The sequence below is a fragment of the Phyllobates terribilis genome, unplaced genomic scaffold, assembly GCF_046119375.1.
Source record: "Phyllobates terribilis strain yellow unplaced genomic scaffold, ASM4611937v1 Scaffold_5__5_contigs__length_657084704, whole genome shotgun sequence".
Lineage (NCBI taxonomy): Eukaryota > Metazoa > Chordata > Amphibia > Anura > Dendrobatidae > Phyllobates > Phyllobates terribilis.
The window spans coordinates 517,591,181-517,606,747 of record NW_027362765.1 but is presented as its reverse complement, the minus strand read 5'-3'; the positions used below and the strand labels follow the sequence as shown (position 1 = coordinate 517,606,747).

Sequence of the window (15,567 nt, the reverse complement as noted above, 5' to 3'; positions counted from 1 at the left end):
TCTCCTGATGTAGAAGCCAGGGCACACCCGACGATTCTCTGGTGGGACCGTCCAACCCTGCCGAGAAGCAGTCCTGGTTAAGAAAAGTGTGTGGAAAGGTTCCTGGACACTCTATGGCTCCTTTTTTATTGAGCTGGAAACCCACGCAAACATGGGGAGAACACACAAAATCCTTGCAGATGTTGTCCTTGCTGGGATTTGAACACAGGATCCCAGCGCTGCAAGGCTTCAATGCTAACCACTGAGCCAACGTGCTGCCGTTGACCCTCTGATATCTAACAGGCTGGAGAAACTGCCACTATCTTCAGCTCCTTTGTGAGAAGATAATGTATTTGGGCAGCCACTCAGTCTACCAAATAGAATTCCTGAGAAGGAAATTGGGGATGGCTTTGCTACTGGTACTGGGGGCAGTGCTAATACCATGGCGTCGTACCATAGTTTACTGGAAATATTACAGGCTGGTAGGAGACAAGCAGATTCCCACAGAAAAGTACCAGCAGTAATGTTCAGGGACCCTTGCTTGTGGAAGGCGGAGACGATACCGAGAGAAATAGTGGCGGCTGAGGACAGAGTATGAACACCCGGCCACCGCCGGCATGAGGTTATGGACAGCTTCCGCCTCCACGAGCCTAAAAGGCCACATTTCAAGTGCAAGCAGCTTTAGAGGACTTCCTGGGAGAAATGACAGCGGGAGTAGATATGGTTTCTCAAGTACTTTCACCAAGCTAAAGAATATGGCTGTGGTGAAATACAACTCTCAGCAAAAAAAGCTGTGGACTGGCTCCGTACTGTCCCTGGCCACATTCACCTGTCCACGTGTTTGTGGTTAGGCGGTCCTTTCCAGTAAGTGCACTGGGGAGGGCACGGGTAACGTTGTGGGACCCGTGCTTGTGGAAGGCAGAGACGACACCGAGAGAAATAGTGGAGGCTGGGGACCGAGTATGGACACCCGGCCGCCGTCGGCTTGAGGTTGTGGACAGCTTCCGCCTCCACGAGCCTAAAAGGCCACATTTCAAAGTGCAAGCAGCTGTCCAAAAATGTGGCAGTATAGTATTGCAGCCTGTGGGTGGGTGGCTGCATACTTGCTCTTGCATTCCAATGAATGGGGTAGGGTCAACTGAACGCAGCTGGGACAAGGACGTGGACGGTGATTGTTGCAAGTTTGCAATGATAGGTGCATGGCGGGAGGCATCTTCGCATGCAGATCACTTATGATGGGCACACTTTTAGGCAGTGACCCGGGAGTCAGAGATGCTTACAGGGGTCTTCCCCATGTCTTTTCAGCACTGTATGCATGTGTCTGATGATGTGTCACACACCACATGGCCAGATAATGTTGTCAAATGTTAAAAATGACATTTCCCAGTGAATGCATTTGTCTTGGTTGAAAGCAATGCAAAACTTCAAAAACGCATCAAAAACGCTACGTGTGAACATAGCCAAGGTGTGGAGGAGCATTTTAGTTTTTGGTTATTTATTTTGCCTTAAATAATAATAATAATCTTTATTTATATAGCGCCAACATATTGAGCAGCGCTTAACAATTCACAGGTTCATGTACAACAGTCACGAGTAGCAGACTTAAAGATAATACAATAATTACAGCAAAAATATTGACGACCCTGCTCCTAAGAGCTTACAATCTACAATGAGGTGGGGGTGACACAAAGTACAATGGATTATTTACAAGAATGGTCCAAGTCATTACCCTGGAAAGGATGTTCTTTAACATATTTCCCAGGAAAATCCATTTTGGTTTCGTTTTTGTATGTTTTAATGTGAGTCCGTAAAAGTGGTGTAATACCTCTGACAACATTGTTCACAGCAGTGACCTGGGAGTCAGATGTTTTCAGGGGTCTTCCCAGTGCTGTTCCCATGCCATTTGAGCACTGCTCCCATCGATTTGGGCAATTTTTAGGCCCTCTGCAGACCGCAGGGGGAGCAACCTGAAAAATGCTCAAGTTTCCCATAGACTTACATTGGGCTCGTTGCTCGGGTCGAGCACCCGAGTATTCCAATTTGCTCGACCCGAGCAACGAGCACCTGAGCATTTTAGTGCTCGCCCATCACTATTCAGCACCATTGTATCTCCAGTATTAGATGACGAAGACATGGACAGTAGTGTGAGCGGCCTCTTACCTCAGCACCCCTAGTACCTCCAGTATTAGGTCAGTTTATCCACTGGGAGCACATCGTATCACACATGAAGGGAGGGTGGGAGCTCCATTCTGCACATGCTCACTGGTACCAGTTCTATTGATATTCTAGGACAGGGATGTCAAATGCAAACACACAGAGAGCCAAATTGAAAAACTTGGACAGAGTCGCGGGCCAACCAGGATACAGAATAATGGGCCCCACATAGTCATCCATACAGAATAATGGGCCCCACATAGTCCCCCATACAGAATAATGGGCCCTTATAGGGGTGGTGGTTCTGGTGTCGTGGGCCAAATAAAACCACCATGTGGGTCAGAGTTTGACATGTATGTTCTAGGACAAGTTTCTGTCAGTGTAACAAGGCGGCGGCCACTTTAATGTCATATAGTCATTACCTCCCTAGACAAAGCAAAGTATGGTTTGTTAATTAAGGGTACTTAGGAATTTATTTAGAATTACATTTCTAATGCATTATTTGTATCTATTTTAAGAGAACTTCTTCTATATCTCCTATATATTATTTATTTTTAGCTAAAAGAATTACATTATTACAATTTCCAAATGACTAAATGCAGTTAGAATATCTTACTTGCGATGATACCAGCTGGTTCCAGGGACCTTTATGAACTCGCAGTCCCTGCTAGAACTATTTATCGCCTTCAGTCTTTTTCGTCTTATTAAAAAAAATAACGTTCTTCTGAACTGCGTTGTCATAGAAACAAACACAGTTTATGCAACTTGGCTACAAGAATGCATTATCATTAGACAGGCCTGCTGGCACTGAGTGTTACCTGTGGTTATCCTGCCAGGTCACTGCTAATCCGTCAGTAAGATGGTATTACTCTCACAAGTGATAAAATCCATCTAACCTCAGATTTTCCTTTTCTATACACAAAATTTGAGTAGTAAATCGTAATGTAAAATGCTGAAACAATGATGACCTAAGAGACCATGAAGCACAATAAAATATCGGCATGTCAATGTGTGAACTTTTCAAAAATGTCACATGACTTTGGCGCAATTACCATCTTCAGAAAAACCTTTACGATTTGGAAGTCAACAATTTTGGTATTGAATTTTAGGATCATGCCACAAACCGACGGGCATAATGAAGACATATAAATATTACCAGATACTTTGTACATACAACGTACTGCAAATTGTATGAACGGCCTGGAGCAGTGCTCAGATGCAATGACCACAGTACCATGGTGCCGTGACCAAAATGTAGACATGTCCTCAATGAGGAAATCACATTACAGTATGAAAGATCTGAGATAGAGGCACCTATAGGCAAGGCTTTCAAAGCCAGATTTTATTGTATGTTGAAAACATAGATGCAGGTTAAGGAGCGGGGTTAAAAAGCAACATATTGCTTCTTTTTGTAGTGAGTGGTACATTCTAAGTTTAGCGTCTGGTGGTCAATTGTAGAGTCAATGACCGATTGTACAAATGTCATTTGTACAATCTGTGTCAAGTCATTGGTGATCAATGGAATATTTGCCAACTGCCAATATAGCAGCTGTTAGTCTTACAGTGCAGTCAGACAACCGTATAAATCAGACAGAGATCAGACCGCAGTGCACGGACTGGCCGCCATGTCTCACAACCTGAGGGTGACAGCTTCATATATTTCTATGAAGCTGTCACGCTTGGAACGGGAGACCCTTAGGACTGAGCCCTTAGGACAAACGATAAACTAACTTCTGTGCATAGCTGAAGCCCTTCTTCAGTGCTCTCTTATGGCCAATTTAGAGGAGACAATAATTGGTGGATGAATATTCATAAAGATGCTGGTTCCTGACTATCAATCTGTCTAAACAGGCTGGCAATTATTCAGCGCAAAAGGCTTGTACATCAGGTGCAACGATTTTTATATCAGTTGCACGTTGCCCTGTGTAATCAGGTGATGTGCTGCTAACATGATATTCTATGTACAAAGAACAAATCATATGACTTCAATGCCCTAACCAACTGCAAGTCACCTTGTCACAATATTGCAGTAGGATTTCCAGGGACAATGGGCTCCTACCCTGTACTTCAAGCTAGAAGGACCCTAGCCTATCCCTGTCCCCCAGATTACCCCTGATGGTGGGGATGCCAGGGTCTTGTACCTCACTATGCTCCTATATGCATGTAACTGCAGACTTGTAGACTAAGGCCATACAACCCCTTTAAGGGAGTAGCCTGGATTTATGTTTTGAACGCCATGGCTTTTCCTCATTGGGTCATGACCAGTATTGGAGAGCAGGACTAGTATACAAAATACATTTACATGATATGTAAATTCTTAAAAGTCAGCAGCTAGGAGTTATTCAAATCATGTTCGGTGTCTATAGGTATTCGAAGTGCGCAAGGTGCACAGTATTCTGAAATCATCCAGTATTATTTTAGTCCTGATACCATATGATTCCATTCTCGGGGATTCCCATAGATCAGCACAATAAAAGGTGCAGCTGTGCCCCTCCTTGGTTACATAGGCGCAGTGACATGCCCATCCCAGCAATTAGCCTGGTACTGCAGCTCATCCCATACCAGATCATTTGGTTTTTCTGCAGCCCTGCATGGTATTTGCTTTTATTATAAGGTAATTGCTCTTCAAGCAGTTCTCAATTACTTTCTTTTCTAATCATTGCCAGAGAGGAATCGTCTGGAGGAATGCCTGACCTTTGTACTGTGACACTAGTATGACGGGGTTACCTACAGACATGTGTTGCAGCCATTAAACACCTTCATTCACATGCATGCCCACCCAAGTCAAATCTATATCTTTGATGCAGCTGGGGATCATAGCTTTGGCCGAAATTACTGAAAGGAAGGCAAGGAAAATGTCTGTTCGTGAAATCACCACTTCATCTTCAGTTCATAAAAGAAAAAAAACCATGGCGGCATGCAAATTTCTTTACCAGGATGACTAACAATTTTTCTTCCGCAGACATCACAGATGATAATTGATTCCAGTTCTAACAGGAAATATTTCTCACAAGTGATAACTTTATTGATCCTGGACCCAGGCCAGGGAAAAAGAGGATGCTAAGAACTTAACCCCTAAGGGGTCGTATAGCGGAAGCAAAATGATTCTCAGTTATAGTCATGTAACCTGAATGCAAAGAGCGTAGTCACATAGTTCCTGATATAAAGGAACATACAGAGAAGTACGAGAACTACAAGCTCAGACTGACTCACATTTACTAGACTTGTCCCCTGCATCTTATATATTACATTGTCTATAGAGGAAGGATAAAAAAGTACAAATACAGTGCAAGATACCCCAGACTCCACGAGATACCCCTGGCGTGGTGGCCAACATCCAGATCCTTTTCTGTGTGCTGCTTTGAATTTTAGTAAAGGGACCTGCAAGACAATGAGGACTCTTGACACGGGCTAAAAGCATGCACATTTTGGCCAAAATATCAACCAATACCTCATGCATTTTATACATGTTTTTATTACACATTTTTTCATCTTTTGCAGGGCGCAGTCGGGCCCTTTAACGTTAGTCTGCTGAACCGGGGCTTCTGTCCTTGTGGGCTGCTCTGAACGATATAAGTGCACCCCACATGATCTAATAGTTTGGGCGCCATCAATAGGCAGTAAGCAGGCATGGTGCACTGTGTGTGACTGGCGCCCTATAAAAACTTTATCTGTGTGCAATTTTTAACCCCTTCACGACGCGCCGTACATGTACTGCGCAAGCCGTGTCCCCCCCCGTGGTGCGGGCTCCAGCGCTGAGCCCGCACTTTTCCCGGGCACATGTCAGCTGATTCTTACAGTGGCATAATTAATGCTGTGAAATGCCATCGACTGGCATAACTGATGTAGTATTACCAGCAACAATTGTGCCATACTAGCTTAGTGACTGGCATAACCGAGGAAGAAATACAAGGCTTTTCATCCGTGTCAGCATGACTATTAAGGAGTGAAAAAAAAAAAGTGAAAGTATCAGGAATTTTCAAAACCAAATTAAAATGGTACTACTCACATTAATCTTGCTTTCTCTTATTTATTACACATTTCATTTATCCCGAGCAGCAGAAAGTTCGGAAATGTATGTTTCAATCACAGGAATTATGAAAGCCTTAACAAATCCATAACCAGCATGCAAACCTTACAGAACAAAGGCATATGCATCAAACTAATACATATGCACAATCCTCATACTTATATGGGTTCATCCCAGGCGATGAGCATTCTCTCGTGGTAAAGTATGTGATATGTGGTACCTGACATGGGAGTCTTATGTGTTTGGTTTAGATATTAGACGCATGGTATGATAAGGGAAGGGTTAAATTTGCCACAGTATTAATAAGCAATGAGAAATGTGGTTTGTTCTTCTGTTATACAACATAACAAGGTTACATCGTAGAATACTCAATAAAACTAGCTTACAAAAAAAATAAATGAAAAATGGGTTCATCATTATTGCAGATTGTGCACCCACATAAATCGGCAGATAACACAGATTTACCTTATGCATGCTCATTTGTACCTGAATGCACATCAGTTATACGAAAGACTTCTCTATTCTTTAAGCCCCTTCACATGGACGTGTGGTATGCGGTTTTCTCACAGATACCACAAGTCTCTATTATAACCTATGCTGCTGTGCACATGTCCATATTTTTACAGGAACCATGTGTCCGTCCAAAACACAAGGAGGCATGTCAGTTATTTTCCAGCACCACGGATGATGAGGGCCAATACAAGTCTATGGGTCTGTGATTAACACATACAGCACATGGATGGAGTCCGTTACAGTCTGTATGCTGTACGTGATTAACATTGCAAAGTATAGGAGCTTTGTCATTTCATTCTTTCTTTATCCATACCAGAAAAACACTGATGGAAACCACTGATCACGCCGGTACTGTTTTTTTCCGGTACCGGTTTTACATGGACTCGTGAAGTCCGTATATGCTTATACGTATGTGCTCAAAACAAAGAAAACTACATATCATAGAATGGTAGAGTTGGAAGGGACCTCCTGGGTCATCTGGTCCAACCCCCTGCTCAAAGCAGGATTCACTAAATCATCTCAGACAGATGTCTGTCCAGCCTCTGTTTGAAGACGTCCATTGAAGGGGAACTCACCACCTCTCGTGGCCGCCTGTTCCACTCATTGATCACCCTAACTGTCAAAAAGTTTTTTCTAATATCTAATCTGTGTTTCCTCCCATTCAGTTTCATCCCATTGCTTCTAGTCTTTCCTTGTGCAAATGAGAATAAAGATGATCCTTCTACAATGTGACAGCCCTTGACATATTTGTAGACAGCTATTAAGTCTCCTCTCAGTCTTCTTTTTTGCAAGCAAAACATTCCCAAATCCTGTAACCGTTCCTCATAGGACATGGTTTGCAGACCAGTCACCATTCTGGTCGCTCTTCTCTGAACTTGCTCCAGTTTGTCGATGTCTTTTTTAAAATGGGGTGCCCAAAACTGGACGCAGTATTCCAGATGAGGTCTGACCAAAGAGGAGTAAAGTGCGATAATGACTTCACGTGATCTAGACTGTATGCTTCTGTTAATACATCCCAAAATTGTATTAGCCTTTTTTGCTGCTGCATCACACTGCTGACTCATGTTCAGTCTATGATCTATTAGTATACCTGAGTCTTTTTCACATGTACTGTTGCTTAGCTCTATTCCTCCCATTCTGCATGTGCTTTTTTCATTTTTATTGCCCAGATGTAGGACTTTGCATTTTTCCCTGTTAAAAACCATTGTTAGTTACTGTCCACAGCTCCAGTTTATTTAGGTCTTTTTGAATCCTCTCTCTCTCTCTTCTCTAGTATTAGCTATCCCTCCTAGCTTTGTGTCATCAGCAAAATATATTTACTGCATGAAGATAGAAAATGCAATTCTGGAAACCCAATTCACCCTTTAATGACTGCACTGTTTTTTTTTTTACGGCACATGGTGCAGATGCCAAGTCTACAACAACATGTCTTGGCATTACTGGACTAACCCTCCTGCAGTCTCGTAGGGCGACTGTCCGGTTATCAGAGACTGGCGGGGATCCTGGGGACCAGCTTCTCACTGCTGTTGCGCTTTAGCCAACTATACAAAGAATAGAAACATCAGGATTGCCGATGCTCCTAAAGGCCCTAGCAATAACAGGTCTTCTGTGTAAAGCCGGCCAGCTGCATCGGGCCCAGATCAGCTCTGACAGTGATGCCTGGCACAGCAGGGGTCTGTTTTTTTCAGTAACTGGGGCGTCCAAGTTACAGTGAAAAGCTGAGCAATAAAAAAAAAAAAAAAAAAAAATGTAATGTAAAGTGTTTATTTTTACCTCCTGGAAGAAATACTATGTAACAAATATATGTAAAACATAAGGAAAAAAATGAGATAAAATATAACAGTAAAAGCCTTCCTGCCACTACAAACAAGAAAAATGACATTATTTCATATAAAACATTTTATTTCTATACATTACAAATATAAAATCTACCCATTAGATACAACTAATTCATCAGGTTATTCATTCTGCATTGTGAATAAATAAATAAAAAAAAAAAAAAAAAAAAAAAAAAAAAACACACAATCCCAAAAATTTGCTTCTTTTGTCTTCTCTGTGTTACAAAAAAAAATGATGTAGTTTATAGGAGCCACGAAGAGTAAAGAAAAAAAAAAGTAGACAAATAATGTAAAAAAACAAAAAAGGGGTAAAAAGCGTTATCTAGACATCATGATTTAGGGGTGTAATATAGGGGGCTTCCACTTGGATCCCCTCCCCTAGCAGCCATGGAGGAGGTACACGGTCAGGTGGGCATGCCCCAGTGGTGCAGTGAGGCTTGCAGGTTTTAGCTGCCCCAGTGCCATCCGCTGATGCCATAGGCACCAGGAACTCGAGCCTCACTGAGCACATGATCTATTTATGAGACTGTGCATACATAACGTAACCACAACCAGCGCGCCATGCTGGGACTTGTAGTACAGGGCGCATTCCCTCTGCAGGGCACAATATACACGCACCTGTTATAAGAAGGTTTCCAGCGGTGACGTCATCCCCAGTCCGTAGTGCTTGGCGAGGGGAGAGCAGCAGGAGAGCAGTCACCGGGGCGCCCACAGCTGACACGCAGCTGTAATCACCATCCACACACGGAACGTGACGATCTCTGTCCGATCAGCTGCTGACTGCACGGGGAAGTGCACAGCCCAGGTGTGTTTGGTGACCAGCAGCAGCACCAGCCAATGGCGATGCGTTACGTCACATTCATGTGGCCAATGAGAGCGCAGTACACAGAAGTCTCGTCCGCCTCGCTCAGTCTGCAGGGCAGTGAGATAAGGAGTGTGCTCAGCGATGAGTGTCCGCCTGTTCCTGCCGGACAGAGGCGTCACGGGGGCGGGATTCAGGGCGGACTACAATGTCCGCTGATAACAAGCCTACATTAGCGGTCAGCCTCCTTGTATGTTCTCCCTGAGGCTATGTGCCCACGATGCAGAAATGAAGCAGAAAATTTCTGCAGCATTTCTGCATCTCTCTGGCAGAAAAAACGCATGCAGATTGTGCATGCGTTTTTCCTGCAGAATACATGCGGATTGACAAGCGCTTTCCAGGCGATAGCATCACTTGGAAAGTGCTTGACAACTAGGTCACACTATATAAATCCATGCAAACAGCATGGATTTATACAGTGTGACCGTAAGGGTATGTGCACACGATGCAGAAATGAAGCAGAAAATTTCTGCATCATTTCTGCATCTCCCTGGCAGAAAAAACGCATGCAGATTGTGCATGCGTTTTTCCTGCAGAATACATGCGGATCCGCATGCAGATTGACAAGCGCTTTCCAGGCGATTTTAGCATCACCTGGAAAGTGCTTGATAACTAGGTCACACTATATAAATCCATGCAAACAGCATGGATTTATACAGTGTGAACCGAGAGAGTGTATATACTTACCTCTGATGGCCCGCGCTGTCCTGCTCACTCCGTTCTCCCGGCTGCCGGCAACTTTGAATTGAAAGACCTGCCGACGTCAGCGTCACGTGACCCGTCACATGACTCTGACGTCACCGCAGGTCCTACAACTCACTGCAAGTGCCGGGAACCAAGCGGGAGCGCTGCGCGGGCCGACAGAAGGTAAGTATACATTTATTTTTTATTTTATTCTTCTTTTTACAGCTTTTTTAATGGTACCTGGGTGTGGATGAGACTCTCCTCTCCTCCACACCCGGGTACCATCCGCACATTAGAACGCACCAATTACGCAAGTACAGATGCAGTCTTGCGGAATTGGCGCGTTCTAATGCAAGTCAATGGCGGCGAAATCGCCGCGTTTCCGCAAAATTAATTGACATGCTGCGGATTTTTGACCGCAGCGTTAACGCTGCGGAAAAATCCGCATCATGGGCACAGCACATGCGGATTTCCATTGGGGAACATTGCTGCCCTTCTACCATGCGTTTTTCATGCGTTTCCGCGGCGTTTACGCAACTGCAAAAACGCCGCGGAAACGCATGAAATACGCATCGTGTGAACACAGCCTTAGGCTATGTGCCCACGTTGCATTTATGAAGAAGAAAATTTCTGCTGCATAAATGCAAGTCCTCTCCCGGAAAAACGCATGCGGAATTCCGCACGCGTTTATCGCGCATTTTTCGTGCGTTTATCACGCGTTTTCCACATGCGGAATTGCCTTGCGTTTTTTATGCATTGGACAAAGGCAATTCCGCTTGCGGAAACGCAAAATTAAATGACATGCTGCGGATTTTTGAACGCGGCATAAACGCTGCGGAAAAATCCGCAGCATGTGCATAGAACTTGCGGAATCCCATTGGGGACCATGGGGTGCGGATATACATGCGTTTTTCAAGCGTTTACGCTGCGGAAATTCCGCAGCATATACGCTTGAAAAATGCTACGTGGGCACACAGCCTAAAAATGAAAACAAATAAAGCTATACTCACCCCCGAGGCCCCGGCGTGGCTGCAGCGCTCGTTCCTGTCTGGTTCCCGGCTGCCGGCATATCGCGAGACAGAGCGGTGAAGGGCCTGCGGTCACATGACTGTGACGTCACCGCAGGTCCTCAAGCGATGCCGGCATTCAGAGAGAAGCCGCCGGACAGGTGAATATAAACTTTATTTGTTATTTTATTCTTTTTTTACAGGTACAATGGTACCCAGGTCTGGATGAGAGTCTCTTTAAACACCTAAACAAAATATCACATGAGGGGCCTAATAAATAGAGACGACCAGCAGACACATAGCCCCCCTAAAAAATAACTTTTATTAATAATCTCTAAAAAGGACCTAAAAGTCCATAGACAAACAACAATAATACTCTAAATGATAGGACATATAGAATCAGGTAATACACCGACCGGGAGGGAATACAGATTCAAGCTGTCCCTGTTATGTCCCTAAATCCTGTCCCTACCTGACAGCGGAGGTTGGCACCCTAATTTGTACTTCGTGGCGCCCCCGCTCAACGTCGGTATCCCTAATGTCCCTACAAGGACCCTAGTCTTAAATTAAACAAAACCACAATAGTGAGAAAAGGTAGAAAAAGTGAACGTATAAATACAGAAGCCGATAATAGGTCAATGATTATAGATGGCCAAATTCATTTGGTCGGGTAAACATAAATGCTCTAGGGTAGAGGAGCACAGTGCTTGTTTCTCCATAGCCAAAACAAATCAAATAGCAGCCAGAGCAATCAAATATGGACACATGCTACACTTTGATAGTCCAGCTATATACCTCAAAAGGGGGCTCAGAAAGCAAAATCCCACCCAGATAGATGTCTCCCCATACATCAAATGGAATTTAAGTATTGGTATTTGAAAAAGCATAATATCTATATCAAAGTATCAGGTCCAGACTCTGTCTGTCATAGATGTACATAATAGTAGACAGAAAGAAGGACACTTATCATTATTAGTCCCTATTAGTGTTGAGCCACCCCCGTAGTGTTCGAGTTCGGTTCGGTTCGTCGAACACCCGTGTGTTCGCCGAACTGTTCGTCGAACACCTTCGAACACCGTTAAAACCAATGGCAGGCAAACAAAAACACATAGAAACACATAGAAAACACCTTCAAAGGTGTCCAAAAGCTGACAAACTGCTCAGAAGACACAACTAACACATGGAAAAGTGACAAGTACATATAGTCATGCGAAAAGAAAAGAGGTGGAGGAGTAAAAGGAGGGGGAGACACAGATATAGGCATGTCATGCCCTTCTACAATCCAAAAAGTGAGAAGCCGAGACGGCCAGTCCGCTCCTGCCTGTGCCACCTCCGTGTCGCCGGGTTTGTGCCAGAGCCGCGGTGAACCCTGACGGCCAGCCCCCCTCTCCCAATACTGGTGCCTGTCCGCTGGTGGGTCGAGAGAGCCCCCCTGTGGTGGAGGCAGCTCTAAGCTTTTTAATTTAAATTGTCCCTCTAATTTGAATGAATACACTTTAAATCCATTTACAAGGATCTATTGGAGGGCAAGTCTCATGCCAGCAGCCGCGTAATTCCAGCTCCAGTAGCGTCCACTAAAGCTGCTGCAGTTAAAAAGCTTTTATAAGGATCGAGCTCGGCTGTCCACCGCAAGGCATCCTAGTGCCAGTCCCAGCCCCTATGCCTTGGGGTGCCTCCTGATGCTCTTCACTAAGTATCCCGTGGTCCCGAAGCATTTCCTTTGAAAAAATTAAGTGTCCAAACTACAGGTGGTGTAGCTTGCTTAACAGCCGGGATAATCCGCTGACTAGCAGACACTGCTACTAGGCACAAAGTATTTCCTGGGCTAGATGCAGTTAAAAATTTGTAAGTAGATACTCTCGTTGGATGCTGAGAAAGCATTCCATAGAGTCTCCTGGCACGCCATATATGATTCTCTTAAAAAGCTTGGGGTAGGGGTCTAGGGGACCCTTTTATAGCCAAAATCACGGCCCTGTATCACAATACGTCACCTAGGCTGAAGATAAATGGAACTGTAGCACCGAGGGCTCGGTTGCTACAGACGTATTGCACCTCACCCAGAGGTGTGATATCTCACTCTCAGATAAGGATGGAGTGTGGATCAGGACCTGACACCTGCATGCATTACACCACATTGCCGTGGGGCAGGGCGACCAATATGCCCCTGAGATGGGCACGACAGTCCCTGTCCCTGGCTGGAGTGGGGGGAGGGAACACTGAGGAAGGGGAACCCTGCAGTGCAGGAGCAGGGAGGAAGCAGTTCCTGGGTGCATTGAGAAGGGAGTATAAAAGGTGGGCACCATCTTAGTTCAGTGCAGAGAAGTCTGAGCAGAAGTGGCAGGGAGCAGGGGCTCTGCATGAGCTCTGCTCCGGAGGCGGGCCTAGTAACAGAGGCCCAGGCCTGCAAGAGGGAGAAGGAAGGAAGAGGAGCGGAGAAGGCTCCAGGAACGAGGAATGAAGGGATCCCAGGGGTGCGGACGGGCGAGTCGCCACCGCACGCCCGAATCCACCTGCGTGGAGGGGTCAGGCCAAAGGGGGAGACCGGTCCCCGAACTAGTGGAGGCAGGAAACGACCCTCAGCTAGAAACCGGAGGCTGTGACATTTTATGTGGCGCAGCCCCTTGCTCCACCCGCTAGGAAGGCACCACATAGGGTCAGGGAAACTGGCGCCAAGTTTACCAAGAGGAGGCCCGAGGCAGCCGGACAGAAGTGTTGGTAAGAAAGGCCAGACAAAGGACACACAAAGGGGGTCCTGTGAAGCGCTCCAAAGTTATCTGGGAGTTGTCTGAGCCCCTCACCTGGTGAGCACAGTACGACGTGGGCAGCCGTTACCTGCAGACGTGGTCTGGATAATAAGAACTGTGAGTAAAGGCCCTGAACTGCATCACTGACTCCGTGTCGTTACTGCTGCTGCCCTGCACCATCACCCCCATCCTCCGCATACACTGCCCTGAGGCTATACTCCTCCCGTGGGGAGTTATGCTACGCTCTGCTGCACCCACAACACCAGCCTTAGCGGTCTGCCCTGTAGCGGCGGTTCACTCTGACCGCAATCCACGGGTGGCGTAGTCGGACATTTAAACATCAAAACCACATAAATAGTTCCGCCACTGGTTTGACCGCCCTGAGCCACGGAACCGGATCGCCGCCACGAAGACTACAACCACCAGCATCCACCAAAAAGGGTCCGGCTCCGGGTGTCCCAAGGCCCAGGGGGTGCGTCAGAACATTTTCATCACCTTTCACAATCACCAATGGGACAAGGCAGGGATGTCCTCTGTCCCCTCTCTTATACATCCTAGTGACGGAGCACCTGCTCTCATCAATTCGCCATAACCCCAATATTAGGTGGATTGAGGTGGGAGGCACCGAGTACAAGTGCTCTCTATTTGCTGATGATGTCCTAGTATATATCACTCAATCACATATATCCATCCCTGCTGTTATGGCTGAAATAGATCACTTTGTTACATGGTAAAATTTTAAAATCAATGCAGCGAAGTCTGAGGCCCTCGATGTCTCCCTCCCTAAATCCATATAGGATTCCATCCAGTCCAACTTTCCCTTTGCCTGGCCCTCACAGGGTATCAAATACTTAGGAATTCCTATTCATAGAGACCTCTCCCATCTATGTTATCTTAATTTTGGGCCCTTTATTGAACAATTCCATATAGACCACGGTTGGCAAGTTAGAACTGTAAGATTCACTACGTGAACCACTGGTGTTTTGTGGAAAAGCACATGTACACCGCGTTCCAAATTATTATGCAAAAAGTGTTTAGGAGTGATAAGGGAAGAATTTGTTTGTTTGTCAGTTAAACTCATTGATGGTGATGTGTGTCAGGGCTCTTTATATCACTGTAAGCAATTGCAGACACCTGTGCTAATTAGTTTGGCAGGTGTGTCCAATGAAAGGCAAGACTACTTAAGAAGGCTCTCTCACATTATTAAGCAGCCTACATTTTCTGCCAAAATGGGAAAGAAAAAGGATGTGTCGGCTGCTGAGAAGCAACAAATTGTGGAGTGTTTAGGTCAAGGCATGACTACAATCAACATTGTGCGATGATCAGGATGAAGTGTCTTGGCAATCAAGAAGTATGTAGCTGATTCACAGTACACACGTGTGCGTGCTGATAAGGGCAAATTGAGGACTCTTTCCTACAGGCAATTACGTCAGGTTGAAAGAGCAGCGGCAAAAAAGCCTTGTCATAGCAGCAGACAAGTTTTTGAAGCTGCTTGTGCCTCCAACGTCCCCCGAACAACAAGATGCAGGGTCCTTCAGAGGTTTGCAGCTGTGCATACGCCATCCTGTCGACCTCCTCTATCCACTTCACACAAGCAGAAACGGCTCCAGTGGGCCAAACATTACATGAAGACTGATTTCAAAACTGTTTTGTTCACGGATGAGTGCCGTGCAGCGCTCGATGGTCCAGATGAATGGAGTGGAGGATGGCTGGTTGATGGACACCCCACGCAAACACGGCTACAGCGCCAACAAGG

The 15,567-nt window shown here is 45.5% G+C and overlaps 1 protein-coding gene across 4 annotated transcripts in view; it reads right to left on the bottom strand.

Annotated features, from left to right (window-relative positions):
- Positions 1 to 9,462, bottom strand: part of MARCHF8 (membrane associated ring-CH-type finger 8) — a 236,779-nt gene extending 227,317 nt beyond the window's left edge. Inside the window, exon 1 of one of the 4 annotated variants that reach the window (XM_073685690.1) lies at positions 9,133 to 9,462. The gene's annotated coding sequence lies outside the window, so the exon portion shown is untranslated. Of the gene's footprint in view, positions 1 to 5,430; positions 5,518 to 9,132 lie in introns of those variants that run through there. The other 3 variants (XM_073685692.1, XM_073685694.1, XM_073685691.1) reach the window with 3 other exon arrangements.
- Between the last annotated feature and the right edge of the window lie 6,105 nt (positions 9,463 to 15,567).